This window comes from Schistocerca serialis, chromosome 9 (assembly GCF_023864345.2).
Source record: "Schistocerca serialis cubense isolate TAMUIC-IGC-003099 chromosome 9, iqSchSeri2.2, whole genome shotgun sequence".
In the NCBI taxonomy this organism is placed as follows: domain Eukaryota; kingdom Metazoa; phylum Arthropoda; class Insecta; order Orthoptera; family Acrididae; genus Schistocerca; species Schistocerca serialis.
Genome location: NC_064646.1, coordinates 146,412,087 through 146,436,813, shown reverse-complemented (window position 1 = coordinate 146,436,813; position 24,727 = coordinate 146,412,087). Strand labels below are relative to the sequence as shown.

At 52.9% G+C, this 24,727-nt stretch overlaps 61 non-coding genes across 61 annotated transcripts; 36 read left to right on the top strand and 25 right to left on the bottom strand.

Annotated features, from left to right (window-relative positions):
• Positions 1–95: 95 nt before the first annotated feature.
• On the bottom strand, positions 96–167 carry Trnad-guc (transfer RNA aspartic acid (anticodon GUC)). The gene has a single exon. It is a non-coding gene; the product is annotated as a tRNA-Asp (tRNA).
• A 112-nt stretch (positions 168–279) lies between these two features.
• On the bottom strand, positions 280–371 carry Trnai-uau (transfer RNA isoleucine (anticodon UAU)). Its single transcript is given in 2 exon segments — positions 280–315; positions 334–371. It is a non-coding gene; the product is annotated as a tRNA-Ile (tRNA).
• Positions 372–816: 445 nt separating this feature from the next.
• On the top strand, positions 817–889 carry Trnar-acg (transfer RNA arginine (anticodon ACG)). The gene has a single exon. It is a non-coding gene; the product is annotated as a tRNA-Arg (tRNA).
• A 274-nt stretch (positions 890–1,163) lies between these two features.
• On the top strand, positions 1,164–1,235 carry Trnam-cau (transfer RNA methionine (anticodon CAU)). The gene has a single exon. It is a non-coding gene; the product is annotated as a tRNA-Met (tRNA).
• A 417-nt stretch (positions 1,236–1,652) lies between these two features.
• On the bottom strand, positions 1,653–1,744 carry Trnai-uau (transfer RNA isoleucine (anticodon UAU)). The gene is given in 2 exon segments: positions 1,653–1,688; positions 1,707–1,744. It is a non-coding gene; the product is annotated as a tRNA-Ile (tRNA).
• A 445-nt stretch (positions 1,745–2,189) lies between these two features.
• Trnar-acg (transfer RNA arginine (anticodon ACG)) lies at positions 2,190–2,262 on the top strand. The gene has a single exon. It is a non-coding gene; the product is annotated as a tRNA-Arg (tRNA).
• A 274-nt stretch (positions 2,263–2,536) lies between these two features.
• Trnam-cau (transfer RNA methionine (anticodon CAU)) lies at positions 2,537–2,608 on the top strand. The gene has a single exon. It is a non-coding gene; the product is annotated as a tRNA-Met (tRNA).
• Positions 2,609–3,025: 417 nt separating this feature from the next.
• Positions 3,026–3,117, bottom strand: Trnai-uau (transfer RNA isoleucine (anticodon UAU)). Its single transcript is given in 2 exon segments — positions 3,026–3,061; positions 3,080–3,117. It is a non-coding gene; the product is annotated as a tRNA-Ile (tRNA).
• A 445-nt stretch (positions 3,118–3,562) lies between these two features.
• Trnar-acg (transfer RNA arginine (anticodon ACG)) lies at positions 3,563–3,635 on the top strand. Its single transcript has one exon. It is a non-coding gene; the product is annotated as a tRNA-Arg (tRNA).
• Positions 3,636–3,909: 274 nt separating this feature from the next.
• Positions 3,910–3,981, top strand: Trnam-cau (transfer RNA methionine (anticodon CAU)). Its single transcript has one exon. It is a non-coding gene; the product is annotated as a tRNA-Met (tRNA).
• A 417-nt stretch (positions 3,982–4,398) lies between these two features.
• Positions 4,399–4,490, bottom strand: Trnai-uau (transfer RNA isoleucine (anticodon UAU)). Its single transcript is given in 2 exon segments — positions 4,399–4,434; positions 4,453–4,490. It is a non-coding gene; the product is annotated as a tRNA-Ile (tRNA).
• A 445-nt stretch (positions 4,491–4,935) lies between these two features.
• Positions 4,936–5,008, top strand: Trnar-acg (transfer RNA arginine (anticodon ACG)). Its single transcript has one exon. It is a non-coding gene; the product is annotated as a tRNA-Arg (tRNA).
• A 274-nt stretch (positions 5,009–5,282) lies between these two features.
• Positions 5,283–5,354, top strand: Trnam-cau (transfer RNA methionine (anticodon CAU)). The gene has a single exon. It is a non-coding gene; the product is annotated as a tRNA-Met (tRNA).
• Positions 5,355–5,771: 417 nt separating this feature from the next.
• Trnai-uau (transfer RNA isoleucine (anticodon UAU)) lies at positions 5,772–5,863 on the bottom strand. Its single transcript is given in 2 exon segments — positions 5,772–5,807; positions 5,826–5,863. It is a non-coding gene; the product is annotated as a tRNA-Ile (tRNA).
• Positions 5,864–6,308: 445 nt separating this feature from the next.
• On the top strand, positions 6,309–6,381 carry Trnar-acg (transfer RNA arginine (anticodon ACG)). The gene has a single exon. It is a non-coding gene; the product is annotated as a tRNA-Arg (tRNA).
• A 274-nt stretch (positions 6,382–6,655) lies between these two features.
• Trnam-cau (transfer RNA methionine (anticodon CAU)) lies at positions 6,656–6,727 on the top strand. Its single transcript has one exon. It is a non-coding gene; the product is annotated as a tRNA-Met (tRNA).
• Positions 6,728–7,144: 417 nt separating this feature from the next.
• Trnai-uau (transfer RNA isoleucine (anticodon UAU)) lies at positions 7,145–7,236 on the bottom strand. Its single transcript is given in 2 exon segments — positions 7,145–7,180; positions 7,199–7,236. It is a non-coding gene; the product is annotated as a tRNA-Ile (tRNA).
• Positions 7,237–7,681: 445 nt separating this feature from the next.
• Positions 7,682–7,754, top strand: Trnar-acg (transfer RNA arginine (anticodon ACG)). Its single transcript has one exon. It is a non-coding gene; the product is annotated as a tRNA-Arg (tRNA).
• Positions 7,755–8,028: 274 nt separating this feature from the next.
• On the top strand, positions 8,029–8,100 carry Trnam-cau (transfer RNA methionine (anticodon CAU)). Its single transcript has one exon. It is a non-coding gene; the product is annotated as a tRNA-Met (tRNA).
• Positions 8,101–8,517: 417 nt separating this feature from the next.
• Positions 8,518–8,609, bottom strand: Trnai-uau (transfer RNA isoleucine (anticodon UAU)). Its single transcript is given in 2 exon segments — positions 8,518–8,553; positions 8,572–8,609. It is a non-coding gene; the product is annotated as a tRNA-Ile (tRNA).
• Positions 8,610–9,054: 445 nt separating this feature from the next.
• On the top strand, positions 9,055–9,127 carry Trnar-acg (transfer RNA arginine (anticodon ACG)). The gene has a single exon. It is a non-coding gene; the product is annotated as a tRNA-Arg (tRNA).
• A 274-nt stretch (positions 9,128–9,401) lies between these two features.
• Trnam-cau (transfer RNA methionine (anticodon CAU)) lies at positions 9,402–9,473 on the top strand. Its single transcript has one exon. It is a non-coding gene; the product is annotated as a tRNA-Met (tRNA).
• A 233-nt stretch (positions 9,474–9,706) lies between these two features.
• Positions 9,707–9,778, bottom strand: Trnad-guc (transfer RNA aspartic acid (anticodon GUC)). The gene has a single exon. It is a non-coding gene; the product is annotated as a tRNA-Asp (tRNA).
• A 112-nt stretch (positions 9,779–9,890) lies between these two features.
• Trnai-uau (transfer RNA isoleucine (anticodon UAU)) lies at positions 9,891–9,982 on the bottom strand. Its single transcript is given in 2 exon segments — positions 9,891–9,926; positions 9,945–9,982. It is a non-coding gene; the product is annotated as a tRNA-Ile (tRNA).
• A 445-nt stretch (positions 9,983–10,427) lies between these two features.
• Trnar-acg (transfer RNA arginine (anticodon ACG)) lies at positions 10,428–10,500 on the top strand. Its single transcript has one exon. It is a non-coding gene; the product is annotated as a tRNA-Arg (tRNA).
• A 274-nt stretch (positions 10,501–10,774) lies between these two features.
• Positions 10,775–10,846, top strand: Trnam-cau (transfer RNA methionine (anticodon CAU)). Its single transcript has one exon. It is a non-coding gene; the product is annotated as a tRNA-Met (tRNA).
• Positions 10,847–11,079: 233 nt separating this feature from the next.
• Positions 11,080–11,151, bottom strand: Trnad-guc (transfer RNA aspartic acid (anticodon GUC)). Its single transcript has one exon. It is a non-coding gene; the product is annotated as a tRNA-Asp (tRNA).
• A 112-nt stretch (positions 11,152–11,263) lies between these two features.
• On the bottom strand, positions 11,264–11,355 carry Trnai-uau (transfer RNA isoleucine (anticodon UAU)). The gene is given in 2 exon segments: positions 11,264–11,299; positions 11,318–11,355. It is a non-coding gene; the product is annotated as a tRNA-Ile (tRNA).
• A 445-nt stretch (positions 11,356–11,800) lies between these two features.
• Positions 11,801–11,873, top strand: Trnar-acg (transfer RNA arginine (anticodon ACG)). Its single transcript has one exon. It is a non-coding gene; the product is annotated as a tRNA-Arg (tRNA).
• A 274-nt stretch (positions 11,874–12,147) lies between these two features.
• Trnam-cau (transfer RNA methionine (anticodon CAU)) lies at positions 12,148–12,219 on the top strand. Its single transcript has one exon. It is a non-coding gene; the product is annotated as a tRNA-Met (tRNA).
• Positions 12,220–12,452: 233 nt separating this feature from the next.
• On the bottom strand, positions 12,453–12,524 carry Trnad-guc (transfer RNA aspartic acid (anticodon GUC)). The gene has a single exon. It is a non-coding gene; the product is annotated as a tRNA-Asp (tRNA).
• Positions 12,525–12,636: 112 nt separating this feature from the next.
• On the bottom strand, positions 12,637–12,728 carry Trnai-uau (transfer RNA isoleucine (anticodon UAU)). Its single transcript is given in 2 exon segments — positions 12,637–12,672; positions 12,691–12,728. It is a non-coding gene; the product is annotated as a tRNA-Ile (tRNA).
• Positions 12,729–13,173: 445 nt separating this feature from the next.
• Positions 13,174–13,246, top strand: Trnar-acg (transfer RNA arginine (anticodon ACG)). The gene has a single exon. It is a non-coding gene; the product is annotated as a tRNA-Arg (tRNA).
• Positions 13,247–13,520: 274 nt separating this feature from the next.
• Trnam-cau (transfer RNA methionine (anticodon CAU)) lies at positions 13,521–13,592 on the top strand. Its single transcript has one exon. It is a non-coding gene; the product is annotated as a tRNA-Met (tRNA).
• A 233-nt stretch (positions 13,593–13,825) lies between these two features.
• On the bottom strand, positions 13,826–13,897 carry Trnad-guc (transfer RNA aspartic acid (anticodon GUC)). Its single transcript has one exon. It is a non-coding gene; the product is annotated as a tRNA-Asp (tRNA).
• Positions 13,898–14,009: 112 nt separating this feature from the next.
• Positions 14,010–14,101, bottom strand: Trnai-uau (transfer RNA isoleucine (anticodon UAU)). The gene is given in 2 exon segments: positions 14,010–14,045; positions 14,064–14,101. It is a non-coding gene; the product is annotated as a tRNA-Ile (tRNA).
• Positions 14,102–14,546: 445 nt separating this feature from the next.
• On the top strand, positions 14,547–14,619 carry Trnar-acg (transfer RNA arginine (anticodon ACG)). Its single transcript has one exon. It is a non-coding gene; the product is annotated as a tRNA-Arg (tRNA).
• Positions 14,620–14,893: 274 nt separating this feature from the next.
• On the top strand, positions 14,894–14,965 carry Trnam-cau (transfer RNA methionine (anticodon CAU)). Its single transcript has one exon. It is a non-coding gene; the product is annotated as a tRNA-Met (tRNA).
• A 417-nt stretch (positions 14,966–15,382) lies between these two features.
• On the bottom strand, positions 15,383–15,474 carry Trnai-uau (transfer RNA isoleucine (anticodon UAU)). Its single transcript is given in 2 exon segments — positions 15,383–15,418; positions 15,437–15,474. It is a non-coding gene; the product is annotated as a tRNA-Ile (tRNA).
• Positions 15,475–15,919: 445 nt separating this feature from the next.
• On the top strand, positions 15,920–15,992 carry Trnar-acg (transfer RNA arginine (anticodon ACG)). The gene has a single exon. It is a non-coding gene; the product is annotated as a tRNA-Arg (tRNA).
• A 274-nt stretch (positions 15,993–16,266) lies between these two features.
• Trnam-cau (transfer RNA methionine (anticodon CAU)) lies at positions 16,267–16,338 on the top strand. The gene has a single exon. It is a non-coding gene; the product is annotated as a tRNA-Met (tRNA).
• Positions 16,339–16,755: 417 nt separating this feature from the next.
• On the bottom strand, positions 16,756–16,847 carry Trnai-uau (transfer RNA isoleucine (anticodon UAU)). The gene is given in 2 exon segments: positions 16,756–16,791; positions 16,810–16,847. It is a non-coding gene; the product is annotated as a tRNA-Ile (tRNA).
• Positions 16,848–17,292: 445 nt separating this feature from the next.
• Trnar-acg (transfer RNA arginine (anticodon ACG)) lies at positions 17,293–17,365 on the top strand. Its single transcript has one exon. It is a non-coding gene; the product is annotated as a tRNA-Arg (tRNA).
• Positions 17,366–17,639: 274 nt separating this feature from the next.
• Trnam-cau (transfer RNA methionine (anticodon CAU)) lies at positions 17,640–17,711 on the top strand. Its single transcript has one exon. It is a non-coding gene; the product is annotated as a tRNA-Met (tRNA).
• Positions 17,712–18,128: 417 nt separating this feature from the next.
• Positions 18,129–18,220, bottom strand: Trnai-uau (transfer RNA isoleucine (anticodon UAU)). The gene is given in 2 exon segments: positions 18,129–18,164; positions 18,183–18,220. It is a non-coding gene; the product is annotated as a tRNA-Ile (tRNA).
• A 445-nt stretch (positions 18,221–18,665) lies between these two features.
• Trnar-acg (transfer RNA arginine (anticodon ACG)) lies at positions 18,666–18,738 on the top strand. Its single transcript has one exon. It is a non-coding gene; the product is annotated as a tRNA-Arg (tRNA).
• A 274-nt stretch (positions 18,739–19,012) lies between these two features.
• Positions 19,013–19,084, top strand: Trnam-cau (transfer RNA methionine (anticodon CAU)). The gene has a single exon. It is a non-coding gene; the product is annotated as a tRNA-Met (tRNA).
• Positions 19,085–19,501: 417 nt separating this feature from the next.
• Trnai-uau (transfer RNA isoleucine (anticodon UAU)) lies at positions 19,502–19,593 on the bottom strand. Its single transcript is given in 2 exon segments — positions 19,502–19,537; positions 19,556–19,593. It is a non-coding gene; the product is annotated as a tRNA-Ile (tRNA).
• Positions 19,594–20,038: 445 nt separating this feature from the next.
• On the top strand, positions 20,039–20,111 carry Trnar-acg (transfer RNA arginine (anticodon ACG)). Its single transcript has one exon. It is a non-coding gene; the product is annotated as a tRNA-Arg (tRNA).
• A 274-nt stretch (positions 20,112–20,385) lies between these two features.
• Positions 20,386–20,457, top strand: Trnam-cau (transfer RNA methionine (anticodon CAU)). The gene has a single exon. It is a non-coding gene; the product is annotated as a tRNA-Met (tRNA).
• A 417-nt stretch (positions 20,458–20,874) lies between these two features.
• Positions 20,875–20,966, bottom strand: Trnai-uau (transfer RNA isoleucine (anticodon UAU)). The gene is given in 2 exon segments: positions 20,875–20,910; positions 20,929–20,966. It is a non-coding gene; the product is annotated as a tRNA-Ile (tRNA).
• Positions 20,967–21,411: 445 nt separating this feature from the next.
• Positions 21,412–21,484, top strand: Trnar-acg (transfer RNA arginine (anticodon ACG)). Its single transcript has one exon. It is a non-coding gene; the product is annotated as a tRNA-Arg (tRNA).
• A 274-nt stretch (positions 21,485–21,758) lies between these two features.
• Positions 21,759–21,830, top strand: Trnam-cau (transfer RNA methionine (anticodon CAU)). The gene has a single exon. It is a non-coding gene; the product is annotated as a tRNA-Met (tRNA).
• Positions 21,831–22,063: 233 nt separating this feature from the next.
• Trnad-guc (transfer RNA aspartic acid (anticodon GUC)) lies at positions 22,064–22,135 on the bottom strand. The gene has a single exon. It is a non-coding gene; the product is annotated as a tRNA-Asp (tRNA).
• Positions 22,136–22,247: 112 nt separating this feature from the next.
• Positions 22,248–22,339, bottom strand: Trnai-uau (transfer RNA isoleucine (anticodon UAU)). Its single transcript is given in 2 exon segments — positions 22,248–22,283; positions 22,302–22,339. It is a non-coding gene; the product is annotated as a tRNA-Ile (tRNA).
• A 445-nt stretch (positions 22,340–22,784) lies between these two features.
• Trnar-acg (transfer RNA arginine (anticodon ACG)) lies at positions 22,785–22,857 on the top strand. The gene has a single exon. It is a non-coding gene; the product is annotated as a tRNA-Arg (tRNA).
• A 274-nt stretch (positions 22,858–23,131) lies between these two features.
• Positions 23,132–23,203, top strand: Trnam-cau (transfer RNA methionine (anticodon CAU)). The gene has a single exon. It is a non-coding gene; the product is annotated as a tRNA-Met (tRNA).
• Positions 23,204–23,436: 233 nt separating this feature from the next.
• On the bottom strand, positions 23,437–23,508 carry Trnad-guc (transfer RNA aspartic acid (anticodon GUC)). Its single transcript has one exon. It is a non-coding gene; the product is annotated as a tRNA-Asp (tRNA).
• Positions 23,509–23,620: 112 nt separating this feature from the next.
• Trnai-uau (transfer RNA isoleucine (anticodon UAU)) lies at positions 23,621–23,712 on the bottom strand. The gene is given in 2 exon segments: positions 23,621–23,656; positions 23,675–23,712. It is a non-coding gene; the product is annotated as a tRNA-Ile (tRNA).
• A 445-nt stretch (positions 23,713–24,157) lies between these two features.
• On the top strand, positions 24,158–24,230 carry Trnar-acg (transfer RNA arginine (anticodon ACG)). Its single transcript has one exon. It is a non-coding gene; the product is annotated as a tRNA-Arg (tRNA).
• Positions 24,231–24,504: 274 nt separating this feature from the next.
• Trnam-cau (transfer RNA methionine (anticodon CAU)) lies at positions 24,505–24,576 on the top strand. The gene has a single exon. It is a non-coding gene; the product is annotated as a tRNA-Met (tRNA).
• The last annotated feature ends 151 nt before the right edge of the window (positions 24,577–24,727 follow it).

Below are 24,727 nucleotides of genomic sequence, written 5' to 3'. Positions count from 1 at the left end.
ACTTTCTTACGATTTTTTAGCAATTACATTCCTTGATCACAACGGTAATGCTTCTTCGGGCCACACGTGCAACCTTCGCGATATAAAAATCGCATCTCCCCGGCGGGGAATCGAACCCCGGTCTCCCGCGTGACAGGCGGGGATACTAACCACTATACTACCGAGGAACACGCAGTCGTTGACTACAGTGCACGCACATTTATGGTCTCTCAGGTACGTGATACATCTCAAATCTAGCGTCCCGATGCTTCCATAGTCAGCTGCTACGAAATAAAAGTACGCCCCATGTGAGGCTCGAACTCACAACCCCGGCATTGCTCACGGCTACTGCCTTATAAGTACCGTGCGCTAACCAATTGCGCCACTGGGGCTACAGCAGAGTGCTTACAGTTAGCGGTATTCACTTTGATGCCAACCTGTTGTGGCTACAGACCCGTCATACGACCGTCACCTGCGGCCATACTACGACTTTAGCACCTGTCTACGAATGCTTCACACGATTCTTGTTTTATATGCTACACTTACAAGCATGTCAACCGCTTGTCATCACCGAAAAAATGCAAAAAAACGGGCGCCTTGCATTCCGCTACCTGTCCAACAGCGACGGCAGATGTGTGGCAAGCTCTAAGCTGTGCAGGCGCTGCGTGGCCGAGCAGCAGGAGGAGAGATGCCTTCCTTGGTGGCAGCTCCCTGCAGCGTGCGGAAGACCAGAGTGGCCGCGCCGCCGTTGTCAGTGGATGACATGCAATTGCCGAGCCACGGAGAACACGTTGCTTTGCGATGTGCACCCGCCTCGTAGCAGAAAACGCAAACAGTGGCCCTGTGGCGCAACGGATAACGCGTCTGACTACGGATCAGAAGATTCCAGGTTCGAATCCTGGCAGGGTCGGCATTTTGTTAGTTGCGGGCGCGTAGCTAGGCAGTGCATTCGAATGTCTCCACCTTCGTGGAGTGCAATGTTAATCCTGAGCATCTCGCAGCTGCATCTCGAGACGATCGCGGTAAATATCGCTTCGTGCAAGCGTCAGCGTAGCGTCAGTCGAGCAAAGTCGAGACAAGTCAAGCTGGGAGATGCTACACAGTTAATTAAACGGTAGGCGACGCAGACAACGCTTTTCCAAGTGTCCCATGTCACGCACCGAAGAGCGCGCTTCTCTCGGCACAGCAGAGTGGCGCAGTGGAAGCGTGCTGGGCCCATAACCCAGAGGTCCGTGGATCGAAACCACGCTCTGCTAAAATCATTCTTTTTCTTGGGTGCTTCGAGCTCGATCATTAATCTTGGGGTGCGCTGATTCAGCGTCGACAGCAAACCCTGTGAGTTGTGAAACGACGACGTCGTGTGCAGAATACGAGAAACACTTCCTAAGACGCAGACTTTCTTACGATTTTTTAGCAATTACATTCCTTGATCACAACGGTAATGCTTTTTCGGGCCACACGTGCAACCTTCGCGATATAAAAATCGCATCTCCCCGGCGGGGAATCGAACCCCGGTCTCCCGCGTGACAGGTGAGGATACTAGCCACAATACTACCGAGGAACACGCAGTCGTTGACTACAGTGCACGCACATTTATGGTCTCTCAGGTACGTGATACATCTCAAATCTAGCGTCCCGATGCTTCCATAGTCAGCTGCTACGAAATAAAAGTATGCCCCAGGTGAGGCTCGAACTCACAACCCCGGCATTGCTCACGGCTACTGCCTTATAAGTACCGTGCGCTAACCAATTGCGCCACTGGGGCTACAGCAGAGTGCTTACAGTTAGCGGTATTCACTTTGATGCCAACCTGTTGTGGCTACAGACCCGTCATACGACCGTCACCTGTGGCCATACTACGACTTTAGCACCTGTCTACGAATGCTTCATACGATTCTTGTTTTATATGCTACACTTACAATCATGTCAACCGCTTGTCATCACCGAAAAAATGCAAAAAAACGGGCGCCTTGCATTCCGCTACCTGTCCAACAGCAACGGCAGATGTGTGGCAAGCTCTAAGCTGTGCAGGCGCTGCGTGGCCGAGCAGCAGGAGGAGAGATGCCTTCCTTGGTGGCAGCTCCCTGCAGAGTGCGGAAGACCAGAGTGGCCGCGCCGCCGTTGTCAGTGGATGACATGCAATTGCCGAGCCACGGAGAACACGTTGCTTTGCGATGTGCACCCGCCTCGTAGCAGAAAACGCAAACAGTGGCCCTGTGGCGCAACGGATAACGCGTCTGACTACGGATCAGAAGATTCCAGGTTCGAATCCTGGCAGGGTCGGCATTTTGTTAGTTGCGGGCGCGTAGCTAGGCAGTGCATTCGAATGTCTCCACCTTCGTGGAGTGCAATGTTAATCCTGAGCATCTCGCAGCTGCATCTCGAGACGATCGCGGTAAATATCGCTTCGTGCAAGCGTCAGCGTAGCGTCAGTCGAGCAAAGTCGAGACAAGTCAAGCTGGGAGATGCTACACAGTTAATTAAACGGTAGGCGACGCAGACAACGCTTTTCCAAGTGTCCCATGTCACGCACCGAAGAGCGCGCTTCTCTCGGCACAGCAGAGTGGCGCAGTGGAAGCGTGCTGGGCCCATAACCCAGAGGTCCGTGGATCGAAACCACGCTCTGCTAAAATCATTCTTTTTCTTGGGTGCTTCGAGCTCGATCATTAATCTTGGGGTGCGCTGATTCAGCGTCGACAGCAAACCCTGTGAGTTGTGAAACGACGACGTCGTGTGCAGAATACGAGAAACACTTCCTAAGACGCAGACTTTCTTACGATTTTTTAGCAATTACATTCCTTGATCACAACGGTAATGCTTTTTCGGGCCACACGTGCAACCTTCGCGATATAAAAATCGCATCTCCCCGGCGGGGAATCGAACCCCGGTCTCCCGCGTGACAGGTGAGGATACTAGCCACAATACTACCGAGGAACACGCAGTCGTTGACTACAGTGCACGCACATTTATGGTCTCTCAGGTACGTGATACATCTCAAATCTAGCGTCCCGATGCTTCCATAGTCAGCTGCTACGAAATAAAAGTACGCCCCATGTGAGGCTCGAACTCACAACCCCGGCATTGCTCACGGCTACTGCCTTATAAGTACCGTGCGCTAACCAATTGCGCCACTGGGGCTACAGCAGAGTGCTTACAGTTAGCGGTATTCACTTTGATGCCAACCTGTTGTGGCTACAGACCCGTCATACGACCGTCACCTGCGGCCATACTACGACTTTAGCACCTGTCTACGAATGCTTCACACGATTCTTGTTTTATATGCTACACTTACAAGCATGTCAACCGCTTGTCATCACCGAAAAAATGCAAAAAAACGGGCGCCTTGCATTCCGCTACCTGTCCAACAGCGACGGCAGATGTGTGGCAAGCTCTAAGCTGTGCAGGCGCTGCGTGGCCGAGCAGCAGGAGGAGAGATGCCTTCCTTGGTGGCAGCTCCCTGCAGCGTGCGGAAGACCAGAGTGGCCGCGCCGCCGTTGTCAGTGGATGACATGCAATTGCCGAGCCACGGAGAACACGTTGCTTTGCGATGTGCACCCGCCTCGTAGCAGAAAACGCAAACAGTGGCCCTGTGGCGCAACGGATAACGCGTCTGACTACGGATCAGAAGATTCCAGGTTCGAATCCTGGCAGGGTCGGCATTTTGTTAGTTGCGGGCGCGTAGCTAGGCAGTGCATTCGAATGTCTCCACCTTCGTGGAGTGCAATGTTAATCCTGAGCATCTCGCAGCTGCATCTCGAGACGATCGCGGTAAATATCGCTTCGTGCAAGCGTCAGCGTAGCGTCAGTCGAGCAAAGTCGAGACAAGTCAAGCTGGGAGATGCTACACAGTTAATTAAACGGTAGGCGACGCAGACAACGCTTTTCCAAGTGTCCCATGTCACGCACCGAAGAGCGCGCTTCTCTCGGCACAGCAGAGTGGCGCAGTGGAAGCGTGCTGGGCCCATAACCCAGAGGTCCGTGGATCGAAACCACGCTCTGCTAAAATCATTCTTTTTCTTGGGTGCTTCGAGCTCGATCATTAATCTTGGGGTGCGCTGATTCAGCGTCGACAGCAAACCCTGTGAGTTGTGAAACGACGACGTCGTGTGCAGAATACGAGAAACACTTCCTAAGACGCAGACTTTCTTACGATTTTTTAGCAATTACATTCCTTGATCACAACGGTAATGCTTTTTCGGGCCACACGTGCAACCTTCGCGATATAAAAATCGCATCTCCCCGGCGGGGAATCGAACCCCGGTCTCCCGCGTGACAGGTGAGGATACTAGCCACAATACTACCGAGGAACACGCAGTCGTTGACTACAGTGCACGCACATTTATGGTCTCTCAGGTACGTGATACATCTCAAATCTAGCGTCCCGATGCTTCCATAGTCAGCTGCTACGAAATAAAAGTATGCCCCAGGTGAGGCTCGAACTCACAACCCCGGCATTGCTCACGGCTACTGCCTTATAAGTACCGTGCGCTAACCAATTGCGCCACTGGGGCTACAGCAGAGTGCTTACAGTTAGCGGTATTCACTTTGATGCCAACCTGTTGTGGCTACAGACCCGTCATACGACCGTCACCTGTGGCCATACTACGACTTTAGCACCTGTCTACGAATGCTTCATACGATTCTTGTTTTATATGCTACACTTACAATCATGTCAACCGCTTGTCATCACCGAAAAAATGCAAAAAAACGGGCGCCTTGCATTCCGCTACCTGTCCAACAGCGACGGCAGATGTGTGGCAAGCTCTAAGCTGTGCAGGCGCTGCGTGGCCGAGCAGCAGGAGGAGAGATGCCTTCCTTGGTGGCAGCTCCCTGCAGAGTGCGGAAGACCAGAGTGGCCGCGCCGCCGTTGTCAGTGGATGACATGCAATTGCCGAGCCACGGAGAACACGTTGCTTTGCGATGTGCACCCGCCTCGTAGCAGAAAACGCAAACAGTGGCCCTGTGGCGCAACGGATAACGCGTCTGACTACGGATCAGAAGATTCCAGGTTCGAATCCTGGCAGGGTCGGCATTTTGTTAGTTGCGGGCGCGTAGCTAGGCAGTGCATTCGAATGTCTCCACCTTCGTGGAGTGCAATGTTAATCCTGAGCATCTCGCAGCTGCATCTCGAGACGATCGCGGTAAATATCGCTTCGTGCAAGCGTCAGCGTAGCGTCAGTCGAGCAAAGTCGAGACAAGTCAAGCTGGGAGATGCTACACAGTTAATTAAACGGTAGGCGACGCAGACAACGCTTTTCCAAGTGTCCCATGTCACGCACCGAAGAGCGCGCTTCTCTCGGCACAGCAGAGTGGCGCAGTGGAAGCGTGCTGGGCCCATAACCCAGAGGTCCGTGGATCGAAACCACGCTCTGCTAAAATCATTCTTTTTCTTGGGTGCTTCGAGCTCGATCATTAATCTTGGGGTGCGCTGATTCAGCGTCGACAGCAAACCCTGTGAGTTGTGAAACGACGACGTCGTGTGCAGAATACGAGAAACACTTCCTAAGACGCAGACTTTCTTACGATTTTTTAGCAATTACATTCCTTGATCACAACGGTAATGCTTTTTCGGGCCACACGTGCAACCTTCGCGATATAAAAATCGCATCTCCCCGGCGGGGAATCGAACCCCGGTCTCCCGCGTGACAGGTGAGGATACTAGCCACAATACTACCGAGGAACACGCAGTCGTTGACTACAGTGCACGCACATTTATGGTCTCTCAGGTACGTGATACATCTCAAATCTAGCGTCCCGATGCTTCCATAGTCAGCTGCTACGAAATAAAAGTACGCCCCATGTGAGGCTCGAACTCACAACCCCGGCATTGCTCACGGCTACTGCCTTATAAGTACCGTGCGCTAACCAATTGCGCCACTGGGGCTACAGCAGAGTGCTTACAGTTAGCGGTATTCACTTTGATGCCAACCTGTTGTGGCTACAGACCCGTCATACGACCGTCACCTGCGGCCATACTACGACTTTAGCACCTGTCTACGAATGCTTCACACGATTCTTGTTTTATATGCTACACTTACAAGCATGTCAACCGCTTGTCATCACCGAAAAAATGCAAAAAAACGGGCGCCTTGCATTCCGCTACCTGTCCAACAGCGACGGCAGATGTGTGGCAAGCTCTAAGCTGTGCAGGCGCTGCGTGGCCGAGCAGCAGGAGGAGAGATGCCTTCCTTGGTGGCAGCTCCCTGCAGCGTGCGGAAGACCAGAGTGGCCGCGCCGCCGTTGTCAGTGGATGACATGCAATTGCCGAGCCACGGAGAACACGTTGCTTTGCGATGTGCACCCGCCTCGTAGCAGAAAACGCAAACAGTGGCCCTGTGGCGCAACGGATAACGCGTCTGACTACGGATCAGAAGATTCCAGGTTCGAATCCTGGCAGGGTCGGCATTTTGTTAGTTGCGGGCGCGTAGCTAGGCAGTGCATTCGAATGTCTCCACCTTCGTGGAGTGCAATGTTAATCCTGAGCATCTCGCAGCTGCATCTCGAGACGATCGCGGTAAATATCGCTTCGTGCAAGCGTCAGCGTAGCGTCAGTCGAGCAAAGTCGAGACAAGTCAAGCTGGGAGATGCTACACAGTTAATTAAACGGTAGGCGACGCAGACAACGCTTTTCCAAGTGTCCCATGTCACGCACCGAAGAGCGCGCTTCTCTCGGCACAGCAGAGTGGCGCAGTGGAAGCGTGCTGGGCCCATAACCCAGAGGTCCGTGGATCGAAACCACGCTCTGCTAAAATCATTCTTTTTCTTGGGTGCTTCGAGCTCGATCATTAATCTTGGGGTGCGCTGATTCAGCGTCGACAGCAAACCCTGTGAGTTGTGAAACGACGACGTCGTGTGCAGAATACGAGAAACACTTCCTAAGACGCAGACTTTCTTACGATTTTTTAGCAATTACATTCCTTGATCACAACGGTAATGCTTTTTCGGGCCACACGTGCAACCTTCGCGATATAAAAATCGCATCTCCCCGGCGGGGAATCGAACCCCGGTCTCCCGCGTGACAGGTGAGGATACTAGCCACAATACTACCGAGGAACACGCAGTCGTTGACTACAGTGCACGCACATTTATGGTCTCTCAGGTACGTGATACATCTCAAATCTAGCGTCCCGATGCTTCCATAGTCAGCTGCTACGAAATAAAAGTATGCCCCAGGTGAGGCTCGAACTCACAACCCCGGCATTGCTCACGGCTACTGCCTTATAAGTACCGTGCGCTAACCAATTGCGCCACTGGGGCTACAGCAGAGTGCTTACAGTTAGCGGTATTCACTTTGATGCCAACCTGTTGTGGCTACAGACCCGTCATACGACCGTCACCTGTGGCCATACTACGACTTTAGCACCTGTCTACGAATGCTTCATACGATTCTTGTTTTATATGCTACACTTACAATCATGTCAACCGCTTGTCATCACCGAAAAAATGCAAAAAAACGGGCGCCTTGCATTCCGCTACCTGTCCAACAGCGACGGCAGATGTGTGGCAAGCTCTAAGCTGTGCAGGCGCTGCGTGGCCGAGCAGCAGGAGGAGAGATGCCTTCCTTGGTGGCAGCTCCCTGCAGAGTGCGGAAGACCAGAGTGGCCGCGCCGCCGTTGTCAGTGGATGACATGCAATTGCCGAGCCACGGAGAACACGTTGCTTTGCGATGTGCACCCGCCTCGTAGCAGAAAACGCAAACAGTGGCCCTGTGGCGCAACGGATAACGCGTCTGACTACGGATCAGAAGATTCCAGGTTCGAATCCTGGCAGGGTCGGCATTTTGTTAGTTGCGGGCGCGTAGCTAGGCAGTGCATTCGAATGTCTCCACCTTCGTGGAGTGCAATGTTAATCCTGAGCATCTCGCAGCTGCATCTCGAGACGATCGCGGTAAATATCGCTTCGTGCAAGCGTCAGCGTAGCGTCAGTCGAGCAAAGTCGAGACAAGTCAAGCTGGGAGATGCTACACAGTTAATTAAACGGTAGGCGACGCAGACAACGCTTTTCCAAGTGTCCCATGTCACGCACCGAAGAGCGCGCTTCTCTCGGCACAGCAGAGTGGCGCAGTGGAAGCGTGCTGGGCCCATAACCCAGAGGTCCGTGGATCGAAACCACGCTCTGCTAAAATCATTCTTTTTCTTGGGTGCTTCGAGCTCGATCATTAATCTTGGGGTGCGCTGATTCAGCGTCGACAGCAAACCCTGTGAGTTGTGAAACGACGACGTCGTGTGCAGAATACGAGAAACACTTCCTAAGACGCAGACTTTCTTACGATTTTTTAGCAATTACATTCCTTGATCACAACGGTAATGCTTTTTCGGGCCACACGTGCAACCTTCGCGATATGAAAATCGCATCTCCCCGGCGGGGAATCGAACCCCGGTCTCCCGCGTGACAGGTGAGGATACTAGCCACAATACTACCGAGGAACACGCAGTCGTTGACTACAGTGCACGCACATTTATGGTCTCTCAGGTACGTGATACATCTCAAATCTAGCGTCCCGATGCTTCCATAGTCAGCTGCTACGAAATAAAAGTATGCCCCAGGTGAGGCTCGAACTCACAACCCCGGCATTGCTCACGGCTACTGCCTTATAAGTACCGTGCGCTAACCAATTGCGCCACTGGGGCTACAGCAGAGTGCTTACAGTTAGCGGTATTCACTTTGATGCCAACCTGTTGTGGCTACAGACCCGTCATACGACCGTCACCTGTGGCCATACTACGACTTTAGCACCTGTCTACGAATGCTTCATACGATTCTTGTTTTATATGCTACACTTACAATCATGTCAACCGCTTGTCATCACCGAAAAAATGCAAAAAAACGGGCGCCTTGCATTCCGCTACCTGTCCAACAGCGACGGCAGATGTGTGGCAAGCTCTAAGCTGTGCAGGCGCTGCGTGGCCGAGCAGCAGGAGGAGAGATGCCTTCCTTGGTGGCAGCTCCCTGCAGAGTGCGGAAGACCAGAGTGGCCGCGCCGCCGTTGTCAGTGGATGACATGCAATTGCCGAGCCACGGAGAACACGTTGCTTTGCGATGTGCACCCGCCTCGTAGCAGAAAACGCAAACAGTGGCCCTGTGGCGCAACGGATAACGCGTCTGACTACGGATCAGAAGATTCCAGGTTCGAATCCTGGCAGGGTCGGCATTTTGTTAGTTGCGGGCGCGTAGCTAGGCAGTGCATTCGAATGTCTCCACCTTCGTGGAGTGCAATGTTAATCCTGAGCATCTCGCAGCTGCATCTCGAGACGATCGCGGTAAATATCGCTTCGTGCAAGCGTCAGCGTAGCGTCAGTCGAGCAAAGTCGAGACAAGTCAAGCTGGGAGATGCTACACAGTTAATTAAACGGTAGGCGACGCAGACAACGCTTTTCCAAGTGTCCCATGTCACGCACCGAAGAGCGCGCTTCTCTCGGCACAGCAGAGTGGCGCAGTGGAAGCGTGCTGGGCCCATAACCCAGAAGTCCGTGGATCGAAACCACGCTCTGCTAAAATCATTCTTTTTCTTGGGTGCTTCGAGCTCGATCATTAATCTTGGGGTGCGCTGATTCAGCGTCGACAGCAAACCCTGTGAGTTGTGAAACGACGACGTCGTGTGCAGAATACGAGAAACACTTCCTAAGACGCAGACTTTCTTACGATTTTTTAGCAATTACATTCCTTGATCACAACGGTAATGCTTCTTCGGGCCACACGTGCAACCTTCGCGATATAAAAATCGCATCTCCCCGGCGGGGAATCGAACCCCGGTCTCCCGCGTGACAGGCGGGGATACTAACCACTATACTACCGAGGAACACGCAGTCGTTGACTACAGTGCACGCACATTTATGGTCTCTCAGGTACGTGATACATCTCAAATCTAGCGTCCCGATGCTTCCATAGTCAGCTGCTACGAAATAAAAGTATGCCCCAGGTGAGGCTCGAACTCACAACCCCGGCATTGCTCACGGCTACTGCCTTATAAGTACCGTGCGCTAACCAATTGCGCCACTGGGGCTACAGCAGAGTGCTTACAGTTAGCGGTATTCACTTTGATGCCAACCTGTTGTGGCTACAGACCCGTCATACGACCGTCACCTGTGGCCATACTACGACTTTAGCACCTGTCTACGAATGCTTCATACGATTCTTGTTTTATATGCTACACTTACAATCATGTCAACCGCTTGTCATCACCGAAAAAATGCAAAAAAACGGGCGCCTTGCATTCCGCTACCTGTCCAACAGCGACGGCAGATGTGTGGCAAGCTCTAAGCTGTGCAGGCGCTGCGTGGCCGAGCAGCAGGAGGAGAGATGCCTTCCTTGGTGGCAGCTCCCTGCAGAGTGCGGAAGACCAGAGTGGCCGCGCCGCCGTTGTCAGTGGATGACATGCAATTGCCGAGCCACGGAGAACACGTTGCTTTGCGATGTGCACCCGCCTCGTAGCAGAAAACGCAAACAGTGGCCCTGTGGCGCAACGGATAACGCGTCTGACTACGGATCAGAAGATTCCAGGTTCGAATCCTGGCAGGGTCGGCATTTTGTTAGTTGCGGGCGCGTAGCTAGGCAGTGCATTCGAATGTCTCCACCTTCGTGGAGTGCAATGTTAATCCTGAGCATCTCGCAGCTGCATCTCGAGACGATCGCGGTAAATATCGCTTCGTGCAAGCGTCAGCGTAGCGTCAGTCGAGCAAAGTCGAGACAAGTCAAGCTGGGAGATGCTACACAGTTAATTAAACGGTAGGCGACGCAGACAACGCTTTTCCAAGTGTCCCATGTCACGCACCGAAGAGCGCGCTTCTCTCGGCACAGCAGAGTGGCGCAGTGGAAGCGTGCTGGGCCCATAACCCAGAAGTCCGTGGATCGAAACCACGCTCTGCTAAAATCATTCTTTTTCTTGGGTGCTTCGAGCTCGATCATTAATCTTGGGGTGCGCTGATTCAGCGTCGACAGCAAACCCTGTGAGTTGTGAAACGACGACGTCGTGTGCAGAATACGAGAAACACTTCCTAAGACGCAGACTTTCTTACGATTTTTTAGCAATTACATTCCTTGATCACAACGGTAATGCTTCTTCGGGCCACACGTGCAACCTTCGCGATATAAAAATCGCATCTCCCCGGCGGGGAATCGAACCCCGGTCTCCCGCGTGACAGGCGGGGATACTAACCACTATACTACCGAGGAACACGCAGTCGTTGACTACAGTGCACGCACATTTATGGTCTCTCAGGTACGTGATACATCTCAAATCTAGCGTCCCGATGCTTCCATAGTCAGCTGCTACGAAATAAAAGTATGCCCCAGGTGAGGCTCGAACTCACAACCCCGGCATTGCTCACGGCTACTGCCTTATAAGTACCGTGCGCTAACCAATTGCGCCACTGGGGCTACAGCAGAGTGCTTACAGTTAGCGGTATTCACTTTGATGCCAACCTGTTGTGGCTACAGACCCGTCATACGACCGTCACCTGTGGCCATACTACGACTTTAGCACCTGTCTACGAATGCTTCATACGATTCTTGTTTTATATGCTACACTTACAATCATGTCAACCGCTTGTCATCACCGAAAAAATGCAAAAAAACGGGCGCCTTGCATTCCGCTACCTGTCCAACAGCGACGGCAGATGTGTGGCAAGCTCTAAGCTGTGCAGGCGCTGCGTGGCCGAGCAGCAGGAGGAGAGATGCCTTCCTTGGTGGCAGCTCCCTGCAGAGTGCGGAAGACCAGAGTGGCCGCGCCGCCGTTGTCAGTGGATGACATGCAATTGCCGAGCCACGGAGAACACGTTGCTTTGCGATGTGCACCCGCCTCGTAGCAGAAAACGCAAACAGTGGCCCTGTGGCGCAACGGATAACGCGTCTGACTACGGATCAGAAGATTCCAGGTTCGAATCCTGGCAGGGTCGGCATTTTGTTAGTTGCGGGCGCGTAGCTAGGCAGTGCATTCGAATGTCTCCACCTTCGTGGAGTGCAATGTTAATCCTGAGCATCTCGCAGCTGCATCTCGAGACGATCGCGGTAAATATCGCTTCGTGCAAGCGTCAGCGTAGCGTCAGTCGAGCAAAGTCGAGACAAGTCAAGCTGGGAGATGCTACACAGTTAATTAAACGGTAGGCGACGCAGACAACGCTTTTCCAAGTGTCCCATGTCACGCACCGAAGAGCGCGCTTCTCTCGGCACAGCAGAGTGGCGCAGTGGAAGCGTGCTGGGCCCATAACCCAGAAGTCCGTGGATCGAAACCACGCTCTGCTAAAATCATTCTTTTTCTTGGGTGCTTCGAGCTCGATCATTAATCTTGGGGTGCGCTGATTCAGCGTCGACAGCAAACCCTGTGAGTTGTGAAACGACGACGTCGTGTGCAGAATACGAGAAACACTTCCTAAGACGCAGACTTTCTTACGATTTTTTAGCAATTACATTCCTTGATCACAACGGTAATGCTTCTTCGGGCCACACGTGCAACCTTCGCGATATAAAAATCGCATCTCCCCGGCGGGGAATCGAACCCCGGTCTCCCGCGTGACAGGCGGGGATACTAACCACTATACTACCGAGGAACACGCAGTCGTTGACTACAGTGCACGCACATTTATGGTCTCTCAGGTACGTGATACATCTCAAATCTAGCGTCCCGATGCTTCCATAGTCAGCTGCTACGAAATAAAAGTATGCCCCAGGTGAGGCTCGAACTCACAACCCCGGCATTGCTCACGGCTACTGCCTTATAAGTACCGTGCGCTAACCAATTGCGCCACTGGGGCTACAGCAGAGTGCTTACAGTTAGCGGTATTCACTTTGATGCCAACCTGTTGTGGCTACAGACCCGTCATACGACCGTCACCTGTGGCCATACTACGACTTTAGCACCTGTCTACGAATGCTTCATACGATTCTTGTTTTATATGCTACACTTACAATCATGTCAACCGCTTGTCATCACCGAAAAAATGCAAAAAAACGGGCGCCTTGCATTCCGCTACCTGTCCAACAGCGACGGCAGATGTGTGGCAAGCTCTAAGCTGTGCAGGCGCTGCGTGGCCGAGCAGCAGGAGGAGAGATGCCTTCCTTGGTGGCAGCTCCCTGCAGAGTGCGGAAGACCAGAGTGGCCGCGCCGCCGTTGTCAGTGGATGACATGCAATTGCCGAGCCACGGAGAACACGTTGCTTTGCGATGTGCACCCGCCTCGTAGCAGAAAACGCAAACAGTGGCCCTGTGGCGCAACGGATAACGCGTCTGACTACGGATCAGAAGATTCCAGGTTCGAATCCTGGCAGGGTCGGCATTTTGTTAGTTGCGGGCGCGTAGCTAGGCAGTGCATTCGAATGTCTCCACCTTCGTGGAGTGCAATGTTAATCCTGAGCATCTCGCAGCTGCATCTCGAGACGATCGCGGTAAATATCGCTTCGTGCAAGCGTCAGCGTAGCGTCAGTCGAGCAAAGTCGAGACAAGTCAAGCTGGGAGATGCTACACAGTTAATTAAACGGTAGGCGACGCAGACAACGCTTTTCCAAGTGTCCCATGTCACGCACCGAAGAGCGCGCTACTCTCGGCACAGCAGAGTGGCGCAGTGGAAGCGTGCTGGGCCCATAACCCAGAAGTCCGTGGATCGAAACCACGCTCTGCTAAAATCATTCTTTTTCTTGGGTGCTTCGAGCTCGATCATTAATCTTGGGGTGCGCTGATTCAGCGTCGACAGCAAACCCTGTGAGTTGTGAAACGACGACGTCGTGTGCAGAATACGAGAAACACTTCCTAAGACGCAGACTTTCTTACGATTTTTTAGCAATTACATTCCTTGATCACAACGGTAATGCTTCTTCGGGCCACACGTGCAACCTTCGCGATATAAAAATCGCATCTCCCCGGCGGGGAATCGAACCCCGGTCTCCCGCGTGACACGCGGGGATACTAACCACTATACTACCGAGGAACACGCAGTCGTTGACTACAGTGCACGCACATTTATGGTCTCTCAGGTACGTGATACATCTCAAATCTAGCGTCCCGATGCTTCCATAGTCAGCTGCTACGAAATAAAAGTACGCCCCATGTGAGGCTCGAACTCACAACCCCGGCATTGCTCACGGCTACTGCCTTATAAGTACCGTGCGCTAACCAATTGCGCCACTGGGGCTACAGCAGAGTGCTTACAGTTAGCGGTATTCACTATGATGCCAACCTGTTGTGGCTACAGACCCGTCATACGACCGTCACCTGCGGCCATACTACGACTTTAGCACCTGTCTACGAATGCTTCACACGATTCTTGTTTTATATGCTACACTTACAAGCATGTCAACCGCTTGTCATCACCGAAAAAATGCAAAAAAACGGGCGCCTTGCGTTCCGCTACCTGTCCAACAGCGACGGCAGATGTGTGGCAAGCTCTAAGCTGTGCAGGCGCTGCGTGGCCGAGCAGCAGGAGGAGAGATGCCTTCCTTGGTGGCAGCTCCCTGCAGAGTGCGGAAGACCAGAGTGGCCGCGCCGCCGTTGTCGGTGGACGACATGCAATTGCCGAGCCACGGAGAACACGTTGCTTTGCGATGTGCACCCGCCTCATAGGAGGAAACGCAAGCAGTGGCTCTGTGGCCCAACGGATAACGCGTCTGACTACGGATCAGAAGGTTCCAGGTTCGAATCCTGGCAGGGTCGGCATTTTGTTAGTTGCGGGCGCGTAGCTAGGCAGTGCATTCGAATGTCTCCACCTTCGTGGAGTGCAATGTTAATCCTGAGCATCTCGCAGCTGCATCTCGAGACGATCGCGGTAAATATCGCTTCGTGCAAGCGTCAGCGTAGCGTCAGTCGAGCAAAGTCGAGACAAGTCAAGCTGGGAGATGCTACACAGTTAATTAAACGGTAGGCGACGCAGACAACGCTTTTCCAAGTGTCCCATGTCACGCACCGAAGAGCGCGCTTCTCTCGGCACAGCAGAGTGGCGCAGTGGAAGCGTGCTGGGCCCATAACCCAGAGGTCCGTGGATCGAAACCACGCTCTGCTAAAATCATTCTTTTTCTTGGGTGCTTCGAGCTCGATCATTAATCTTGGGGTGCGCTGATTCAGCGTCGACAGCAAACCCTGTGAGTTGTGAAACGACGACGTCGTGTGCAGAATACGAGAAACACTTCCTAAGACGCAGACTTTCTTACGATTTTTTAGCAATTACATTCCTTGATCACAACGGTAATGCTTTTTCGGGCCACACGTGCAACCTTCGCGATATAAAAATCGCATCTCCCCGGCGGGGAATCGAACCCCGGTCTCCCGCGTGACAGGTGAGGATACTAGCCACAATACTACCGAGGAACACGCAGTCGTTGACTACAGTGCACGCACATTTATGGTCTCTCAGGTACGTGATACATCTCAAATCTAGCGTCCCGATGCTTCCATAGTCAGCTGCTACGAAATAAAAGTACGCCCCATGTGAGGCTCGAACTCACAACCCCGGCATTGCTCACGGCTACTGCCTTATAAGTACCGTGCGCTAACCAATTGCGCCACTGGGGCTACAGCAGAGTGCTTACAGTTAGCGGTATTCACTTTGATGCCAACCTGTTGTGGCTACAGACCCGTCATACGACCGTCACCTGCGGCCATACTACGACTTTAGCACCTGTCTACGAATGCTTCACACGATTCTTGTTTTATATGCTACACTTACAAGCATGTCAACCGCTTGTCATCACCGAAAAAATGCAAAAAAACGGGCGCCTTGCATTCCGCTACCTGTCCAACAGCGACGGCAGATGTGTGGCAAGCTCTAAGCTGTGCAGGCGCTGCGTGGCCGAGCAGCAGGAGGAGAGATGCCTTCCTTGGTGGCAGCTCCCTGCAGCGTGCGGAAGACCAGAGTGGCCGCGCCGCCGTTGTCAGTGGATGACATGCAATTGCCGAGCCACGGAGAACACGTTGCTTTGCGATGTGCACCCGCCTCGTAGCAGAAAACGCAAACAGTGGCCCTGTGGCGCAACGGATAACGCGTCTGACTACGGATCAGAAGATTCCAGGTTCGAATCCTGGCAGGGTCGGCATTTTGTTAGTTGCGGGCGCGTAGCTAGGCAGTGCATTCGAATGTCTCCACCTTCGTGGAGTGCAATGTTAATCCTGAGCATCTCGCAGCTGCATCTCGAGACGATCGCGGTAAATATCGCTTCGTGCAAGCGTCAGCGTAGCGTCAGTCGAGCAAAGTCGAGACAAGTCAAGCTGGGAGATGCTACACAGTTAATTAAACGGTAGGCGACGCAGACAACGCTTTTCCAAGTGTCCCATGTCACGCACCGAAGAGCGCGCTTCTCTCGGCACAGCAGAGTGGCGCAGTGGAAGCGTGCTGGGCCCATAACCCAGAGGTCCGTGGATCGAAACCACGCTCTGCTAAAATCATTCTTTTTCTTGGGTGCTTCGAGCTCGATCATTAATCTTGGGGTGCGCTGATTCAGCGTCGACAGCAAACCCTGTGAGTTGTGAAACGACGACGTCGTGTGCAGAATACGAGAAACACTTCCTAAGACGCAGACTTTCTTACGATTTTTTAGCAATTACATTCCTTGATCACAACGGTAATGCTTTTTCGGGCCACACGTGCAACCTTCGCGATATAAAAATCGCATCTCCCCGGCGGGGAATCGAACCCCGGTCTCCCGCGTGACAGGTGAGGATACTAGCCACAATACTACCGAGGAACACGCAGTCGTTGACTACAGTGCACGCACATTTATGGTCTCTCAGGTACGTGATACATCTCAAATCTAGCGTCCCGATGCTTCCATAGTCAGCTGCTACGAAATAAAAGTATGCCCCAGGTGAGGCTCGAACTCACAACCCCGGCATTGCTCACGGCTACTGCCTTATAAGTACCGTGCGCTAACCAATTGCGCCACTGGGGCTACAGCAGAGTGCTTACAGTTAGCGGTATTCACTTTGATGCCAACCTGTTGTGGCTACAGACCCGTCATACGACCGTCACCTGTGGCCATACTACGACTTTAGCACCTGTCTACGAATGCTTCATACGATTCTTGTTTTATATGCTACACTTACAATCATGTCAACCGCTTGTCATCACCGAAAAAATGCAAAAAAACGGGCGCCTTGCATTCCGCTACCTGTCCAACAGCGACGGCAGATGTGTGGCAAGCTCTAAGCTGTGCAGGCGCTGCGTGGCCGAGCAGCAGGAGGAGAGATGCCTTCCTTGGTGGCAGCTCCCTGCAGAGTGCGGAAGACCAGAGTGGCCGCGCCGCCGTTGTCAGTGGATGACATGCAATTGCCGAGCCACGGAGAACACGTTGCTTTGCGATGTGCACCCGCCTCGTAGCAGAAAACGCAAACAGTGGCCCTGTGGCGCAACGGATAACGCGTCTGACTACGGATCAGAAGATTCCAGGTTCGAATCCTGGCAGGGTCGGCATTTTGTTAGTTGCGGGCGCGTAGCTAGGCAGTGCATTCGAATGTCTCCACCTTCGTGGAGTGCAATGTTAATCCTGAGCATCTCGCAGCTGCATCTCGAGACGATCGCGGTAAATATCGCTTCGTGCAAGCGTCAGCGTAGCGTCAGTCGAGCAAAGTCGAGACAAGTCAAGCTGGGAGATGCTACACAGTTAATTAAACGGTAGGCGACGCAGACAACGCTTTTCCAAGTGTCCCATGTCACGCACCGAAGAGCGCGCTTCTCTCGGCACAGCAGAGTGGCGCAGTGGAAGCGTGCTGGGCCCATAACCCAGAGGTCCGTGGATCGAAACCACGCTCTGCTAAAATCATTCTTTTTCTTGGGTGCTTCGAGCTCGATCATTAATCTTGGGGTGCGCTGATTCAGCGTCGACAGCAAACCCTGTGAGTTGTGAAACGACGACGTCGTGTGCAGAATACGAGAAACACTTCCTAAGACGCAGACTTTCTTACGATTTTTTAGCAATTACATTCCTTGATCACAACGGTAATGCTTTTTCGGGCCACACGTGCAACCTTCGCGATATAAAAATCGCATCTCCCCGGCGGGGAATCGAACCCCGGTCTCCCGCGTGACAGGTGAGGATACTAGCCACAATACTACCGAGGAACACGCAGTCGTTGACTACAGTGCACGCACATTTATGGTCTCTCAGGTACGTGATACATCTCAAATCTAGCGTCCCGATGCTTCCATAGTCAGCTGCTACGAAATAAAAGTACGCCCCATGTGAGGCTCGAACTCACAACCCCGGCATTGCTCACGGCTACTGCCTTATAAGTACCGTGCGCTAACCAATTGCGCCACTGGGGCTACAGCAGAGTGCTTACAGTTAGCGGTATTCACTTTGATGCCAACCTGTTGTGGCTACAGACCCGTCATACGACCGTCACCTGCGGCCATACTACGACTTTAGCACCTGTCTACGAATGCTTCACACGATTCTTGTTTTATATGCTACACTTACAAGCATGTCAACCGCTTGTCATCACCGAAAAAATGCAAAAAAACGGGCGCCTTGCATTCCGCTACCTGTCCAACAGCGACGGCAGATGTGTGGCAAGCTCTAAGCTGTGCAGGCGCTGCGTGGCCGAGCAGCAGGAGGAGAGATGCCTTCCTTGGTGGCAGCTCCCTGCAGCGTGCGGAAGACCAGAGTGGCCGCGCCGCCGTTGTCAGTGGATGACATGCAATTGCCGAGCCACGGAGAACACGTTGCTTTGCGATGTGCACCCGCCTCGTAGCAGAAAACGCAAACAGTGGCCCTGTGGCGCAACGGATAACGCGTCTGACTACGGATCAGAAGATTCCAGGTTCGAATCCTGGCAGGGTCGGCATTTTGTTAGTTGCGGGCGCGTAGCTAGGCAGTGCATTCGAATGTCTCCACCTTCGTGGAGTGCAATGTTAATCCTGAGCATCTCGCAGCTGCATCTCGAGACGATCGCGGTAAATATCGCTTCGTGCAAGCGTCAGCGTAGCGTCAGTCGAGCAAAGTCGAGACAAGTCAAGCTGGGAGATGCTACACAGTTAATTAAACGGTAGGCGACGCAGACAACGCTTTTCCAAGTGTCCCATGTCACGCACCGAAGAGCGCGCTTCTCTCGGCACAGCAGAGTGGCGCAGTGGAAGCGTGCTGGGCCCATAACCCAGAGGTCCGTGGATCGAAACCACGCTCTGCTAAAATCATTCTTTTTCTTGGGTGCTTCGAGCTCGATCATTAATCTTGGGGTGCGCTGATTCAGCGTCGACAGCAAACCCTGTGAGTTGTGAAACGACGACGTCGTGTGCAGAATACGAGAAACACTTCCTAAGACGCAGACTTTCTTACGATTTTTTAGCAATTACATTCCTTGATCACAACGGTAATGCTTTTTCGGGCCACACGTGCAACCTTCGCGATATAAAAATCGCATCTCCCCGGCGGGGAATCGAACCCCGGTCTCCCGCGTGACAGGTGAGGATACTAGCCACAATACTACCGAGGAACACGCAGTCGTTGACTACAGTGCACGCACATTTATGGTCTCTCAGGTACGTGATACATCTCAAATCTAGCGTCCCGATGCTTCCATAGTCAGCTGCTACGAAATAAAAGTATGCCCCAGGTGAGGCTCGAACTCACAACCCCGGCATTGCTCACGGCTACTGCCTTATAAGTACCGTGCGCTAACCAATTGCGCCACTGGGGCTACAGCAGAGTGCTTACAGTTAGCGGTATTCACTTTGATGCCAACCTGTTGTGGCTACAGACCCGTCATACGACCGTCACCTGTGGCCATACTACGACTTTAGCACCTGTCTACGAATGCTTCATACGATTCTTGTTTTATATGCTACACTTACAATCATGTCAACCGCTTGTCATCACCGAAAAAATGCAAAAAAACGGGCGCCTTGCATTCCGCTACCTGTCCAACAGCGACGGCAGATGTGTGGCAAGCTCTAAGCTGTGCAGGCGCTGCGTGGCCGAGCAGCAGGAGGAGAGATGCCTTCCTTGGTGGCAGCTCCCTGCAGAGTGCGGAAGACCAGAGTGGCCGCGCCGCCGTTGTCAGTGGATGACATGCAATTGCCGAGCCACGGAGAACACGTTGCTTTGCGATGTGCACCCGCCTCGTAGCAGAAAACGCAAACAGTGGCCCTGTGGCGCAACGGATAACGCGTCTGACTACGGATCAGAAGATTCCAGGTTCGAATCCTGGCAGGGTCGGCATTTTGTTAGTTGCGGGCGCGTAGCTAGGCAGTGCATTCGAATGTCTCCACCTTCGTGGAGTGCAATGTTAATCCTGAGCATCTCGCAGCTGCATCTCGAGACGATCGCGGTAAATATCGCTTCGTGCAAGCGTCAGCGTAGCGTCAGTCGAGCAAAGTCGAGACAAGTCAAGCTGGGAGATGCTACACAGTTAATTAAACGGTAGGCGACGCAGACAACGCTTTTCCAAGTGTCCCATGTCACGCACCGAAGAGCGCGCTTCTCTCGGCACAGCAGAGTGGCGCAGTGGAAGCGTGCTGGGCCCATAACCCAGAGGTCCGTGGATCGAAACCACGCTCTGCTAAAATCATTCTTTTTCTTGGGTGCTTCGAGCTCGATCATTAATCTTGGGGTGCGCTGATTCAGCGTCGACAGCAAACCCTGTGAGTTGTGAAACGACGACGTCGTGTGCAGAATACGAGAAACACTTCCTAAGACGCAGACTTTCTTACGATTTTTTAGCAATTACATTCCTTGATCACAACGGTAATGCTTTTTCGGGCCACACGTGCAACCTTCGCGATATGAAAATCGCATCTCCCCGGCGGGGAATCGAACCCCGGTCTCCCGCGTGACAGGTGAGGATACTAGCCACAATACTACCGAGGAACACGCAGTCGTTGACTACAGTGCACGCACATTTATGGTCTCTCAGGTACGTGATACATCTCAAATCTAGCGTCCCGATGCTTCCATAGTCAGCTGCTACGAAATAAAAGTATGCCCCAGGTGAGGCTCGAACTCACAACCCCGGCATTGCTCACGGCTACTGCCTTATAAGTACCGTGCGCTAACCAATTGCGCCACTGGGGCTACAGCAGAGTGCTTACAGTTAGCGGTATTCACTTTGATGCCAACCTGTTGTGGCTACAGACCCGTCATACGACCGTCACCTGTGGCCATACTACGACTTTAGCACCTGTCTACGAATGCTTCATACGATTCTTGTTTTATATGCTACACTTACAATCATGTCAACCGCTTGTCATCACCGAAAAAATGCAAAAAAACGGGCGCCTTGCATTCCGCTACCTGTCCAACAGCGACGGCAGATGTGTGGCAAGCTCTAAGCTGTGCAGGCGCTGCGTGGCCGAGCAGCAGGAGGAGAGATGCCTTCCTTGGTGGCAGCTCCCTGCAGAGTGCGGAAGACCAGAGTGGCCGCGCCGCCGTTGTCAGTGGATGACATGCAATTGCCGAGCCACGGAGAACACGTTGCTTTGCGATGTGCACCCGCCTCGTAGCAGAAAACGCAAACAGTGGCCCTGTGGCGCAACGGATAACGCGTCTGACTACGGATCAGAAGATTCCAGGTTCGAATCCTGGCAGGGTCGGCATTTTGTTAGTTGCGGGCGCGTAGCTAGGCAGTGCATTCGAATGTCTCCACCTTCGTGGAGTGCAATGTTAATCCTGAGCATCTCGCAGCTGCATCTCGAGACGATCGCGGTAAATATCGCTTCGTGCAAGCGTCAGCGTAGCGTCAGTCGAGCAAAGTCGAGACAAGTCAAGCTGGGAGATGCTACACAGTTAATTAAACGGTAGGCGACGCAGACAACGCTTTTCCAAGTGTCCCATGTCACGCACCGAAGAGCGCGCTTCTCTCGGCACAGCAGAGTGGCGCAGTGGAAGCGTGCTGGGCCCATAACCCAGAAGTCCGTGGATCGAAACCACGCTCTGCTAAAATCATTCTTTTTCTTGGGTGCTTCGAGCTCGATCATTAATCTTGGGGTGCGCTGATTCAGCGTCGACAGCAAACCCTGTGAGTTGTGAAACGACGACGTCGTGTGCAGAATACGAGAAACACTTCCTAAGACGCAGACTTTCTTACGATTTTTTAGCAATTACATTCCTTGATCACAACGGTAATGCTTCTTCGGGCCACACGTGCAACCTTCGCGATATAAAAATCGCATCTCCCCGGCGGGGAATCGAACCCCGGTCTCCCGCGTGACAGGCGGGGATACTAACCACTATACTACCGAGGAACACGCAGTCGTTGACTACAGTGCACGCACATTTATGGTCTCTCAGGTACGTGATACATCTCAAATCTAGCGTCCCGATGCTTCCATAGTCAGCTGCTACGAAATAAAAGTATGCCCCAGGTGAGGCTCGAACTCACAACCCCGGCATTGCTCACGGCTACTGCCTTATAAGTACCGTGCGCTAACCAATTGCGCCACTGGGGCTACAGCAGAGTGCTTACAGTTAGCGGTATTCACTTTGATGCCAACCTGTTGTGGCTACAGACCCGTCATACGACCGTCACCTGTGGCCATACTACGACTTTAGCACCTGTCTACGAATGCTTCATACGATTCTTGTTTTATATGCTACACTTACAATCATGTCAACCGCTTGTCATCACCGAAAAAATGCAAAAAAACGGGCGCCTTGCATTCCGCTACCTGTCCAACAGCGACGGCAGATGTGTGGCAAGCTCTAAGCTGTGCAGGCGCTGCGTGGCCGAGCAGCAGGAGGAGAGATGCCTTCCTTGGTGGCAGCTCCCTGCAGAGTGCGGAAGACCAGAGTGGCCGCGCCGCCGTTGTCAGTGGATGACATGCAATTGCCGAGCCACGGAGAACACGTTGCTTTGCGATGTGCACCCGCCTCGTAGCAGAAAACGCAAACAGTGGCCCTGTGGCGCAACGGATAACGCGTCTGACTACGGATCAGAAGATTCCAGGTTCGAATCCTGGCAGGGTCGGCATTTTGTTAGTTGCGGGCGCGTAGCTAGGCAGTGCATTCGAATGTCTCCACCTTCGTGGAGTGCAATGTTAATCCTGAGCATCTCGCAGCTGCATCTCGAGACGATCGCGGTAAATATCGCTTCGTGCAAGCGTCAGCGTAGCGTCAGTCGAGCAAAGTCGAGACAAGTCAAGCTGGGAGATGCTACACAGTTAATTAAACGGTAGGCGACGCAGACAACGCTTTTCCAAGTGTCCCATGTCACGCACCGAAGAGCGCGCTTCTCTCGGCACAGCAGAGTGGCGCAGTGGAAGCGTGCTGGGCCCATAACCCAGAAGTCCGTGGATCGAAACCACGCTCTGCTAAAATCATTCTTTTTCTTGGGTGCTTCGAGCTCGATCATTAATCTTGGGGTGCGCTGATTCAGCGTCGACAGCAAACCCTGTGAGTTGTGAAACGACGACGTCGTGTGCAGAATACGAGAAACACTTCCTAAGACGCAGACTTTCTTACGATTTTTTAGCAATTACATTCCTTGATCACAACGGTAATGCTTCTTCGGGCCACACGTGCAACCTTCGCGATATAAAAATCGCATCTCCCCGGCGGGGAATCGAACCCCGGTCTCCCGCGTGACAGGCGGGGATACTAACCACTATACTACCGAGGAACACGCAGTCGTTGACTACAGTGCACGCACATTTATGGTCTCTCAGGTACGTGATACATCTCAAATCTAGCGTCCCGATGCTTCCATAGTCAGCTGCTACGAAATAAAAGTATGCCCCAGGTGAGGCTCGAACTCACAACCCCGGCATTGCTCACGGCTACTGCCTTATAAGTACCGTGCGCTAACCAATTGCGCCACTGGGGCTACAGCAGAGTGCTTACAGTTAGCGGTATTCACTTTGATGCCAACCTGTTGTGGCTACAGACCCGTCATACGACCGTCACCTGTGGCCATACTACGACTTTAGCACCTGTCTACGAATGCTTCATACGATTCTTGTTTTATATGCTACACTTACAATCATGTCAACCGCTTGTCATCACCGAAAAAATGCAAAAAAACGGGCGCCTTGCATTCCGCTACCTGTCCAACAGCGACGGCAGATGTGTGGCAAGCTCTAAGCTGTGCAGGCGCTGCGTGGCCGAGCAGCAGGAGGAGAGATGCCTTCCTTGGTGGCAGCTCCCTGCAGAGTGCGGAAGACCAGAGTGGCCGCGCCGCCGTTGTCAGTGGATGACATGCAATTGCCGAGCCACGGAGAACACGTTGCTTTGCGATGTGCACCCGCCTCGTAGCAGAAAACGCAAACAGTGGCCCTGTGGCGCAACGGATAACGCGTCTGACTACGGATCAGAAGATTCCAGGTTCGAATCCTGGCAGGGTCGGCATTTTGTTAGTTGCGGGCGCGTAGCTAGGCAGTGCATTCGAATGTCTCCACCTTCGTGGAGTGCAATGTTAATCCTGAGCATCTCGCAGCTGCATCTCGAGACGATCGCGGTAAATATCGCTTCGTGCAAGCGTCAGCGTAGCGTCAGTCGAGCAAAGTCGAGACAAGTCAAGCTGGGAGATGCTACACAGTTAATTAAACGGTAGGCGACGCAGACAACGCTTTTCCAAGTGTCCCATGTCACGCACCGAAGAGCGCGCTTCTCTCGGCACAGCAGAGTGGCGCAGTGGAAGCGTGCTGGGCCCATAACCCAGAAGTCCGTGGATCGAAACCACGCTCTGCTAAAATCATTCTTTTTCTTGGGTGCTTCGAGCTCGATCATTAATCTTGGGGTGCGCTGATTCAGCGTCGACAGCAAACCCTGTGAGTTGTGAAACGACGACGTCGTGTGCAGAATACGAGAAACACTTCCTAAGACGCAGACTTTCTTACGAT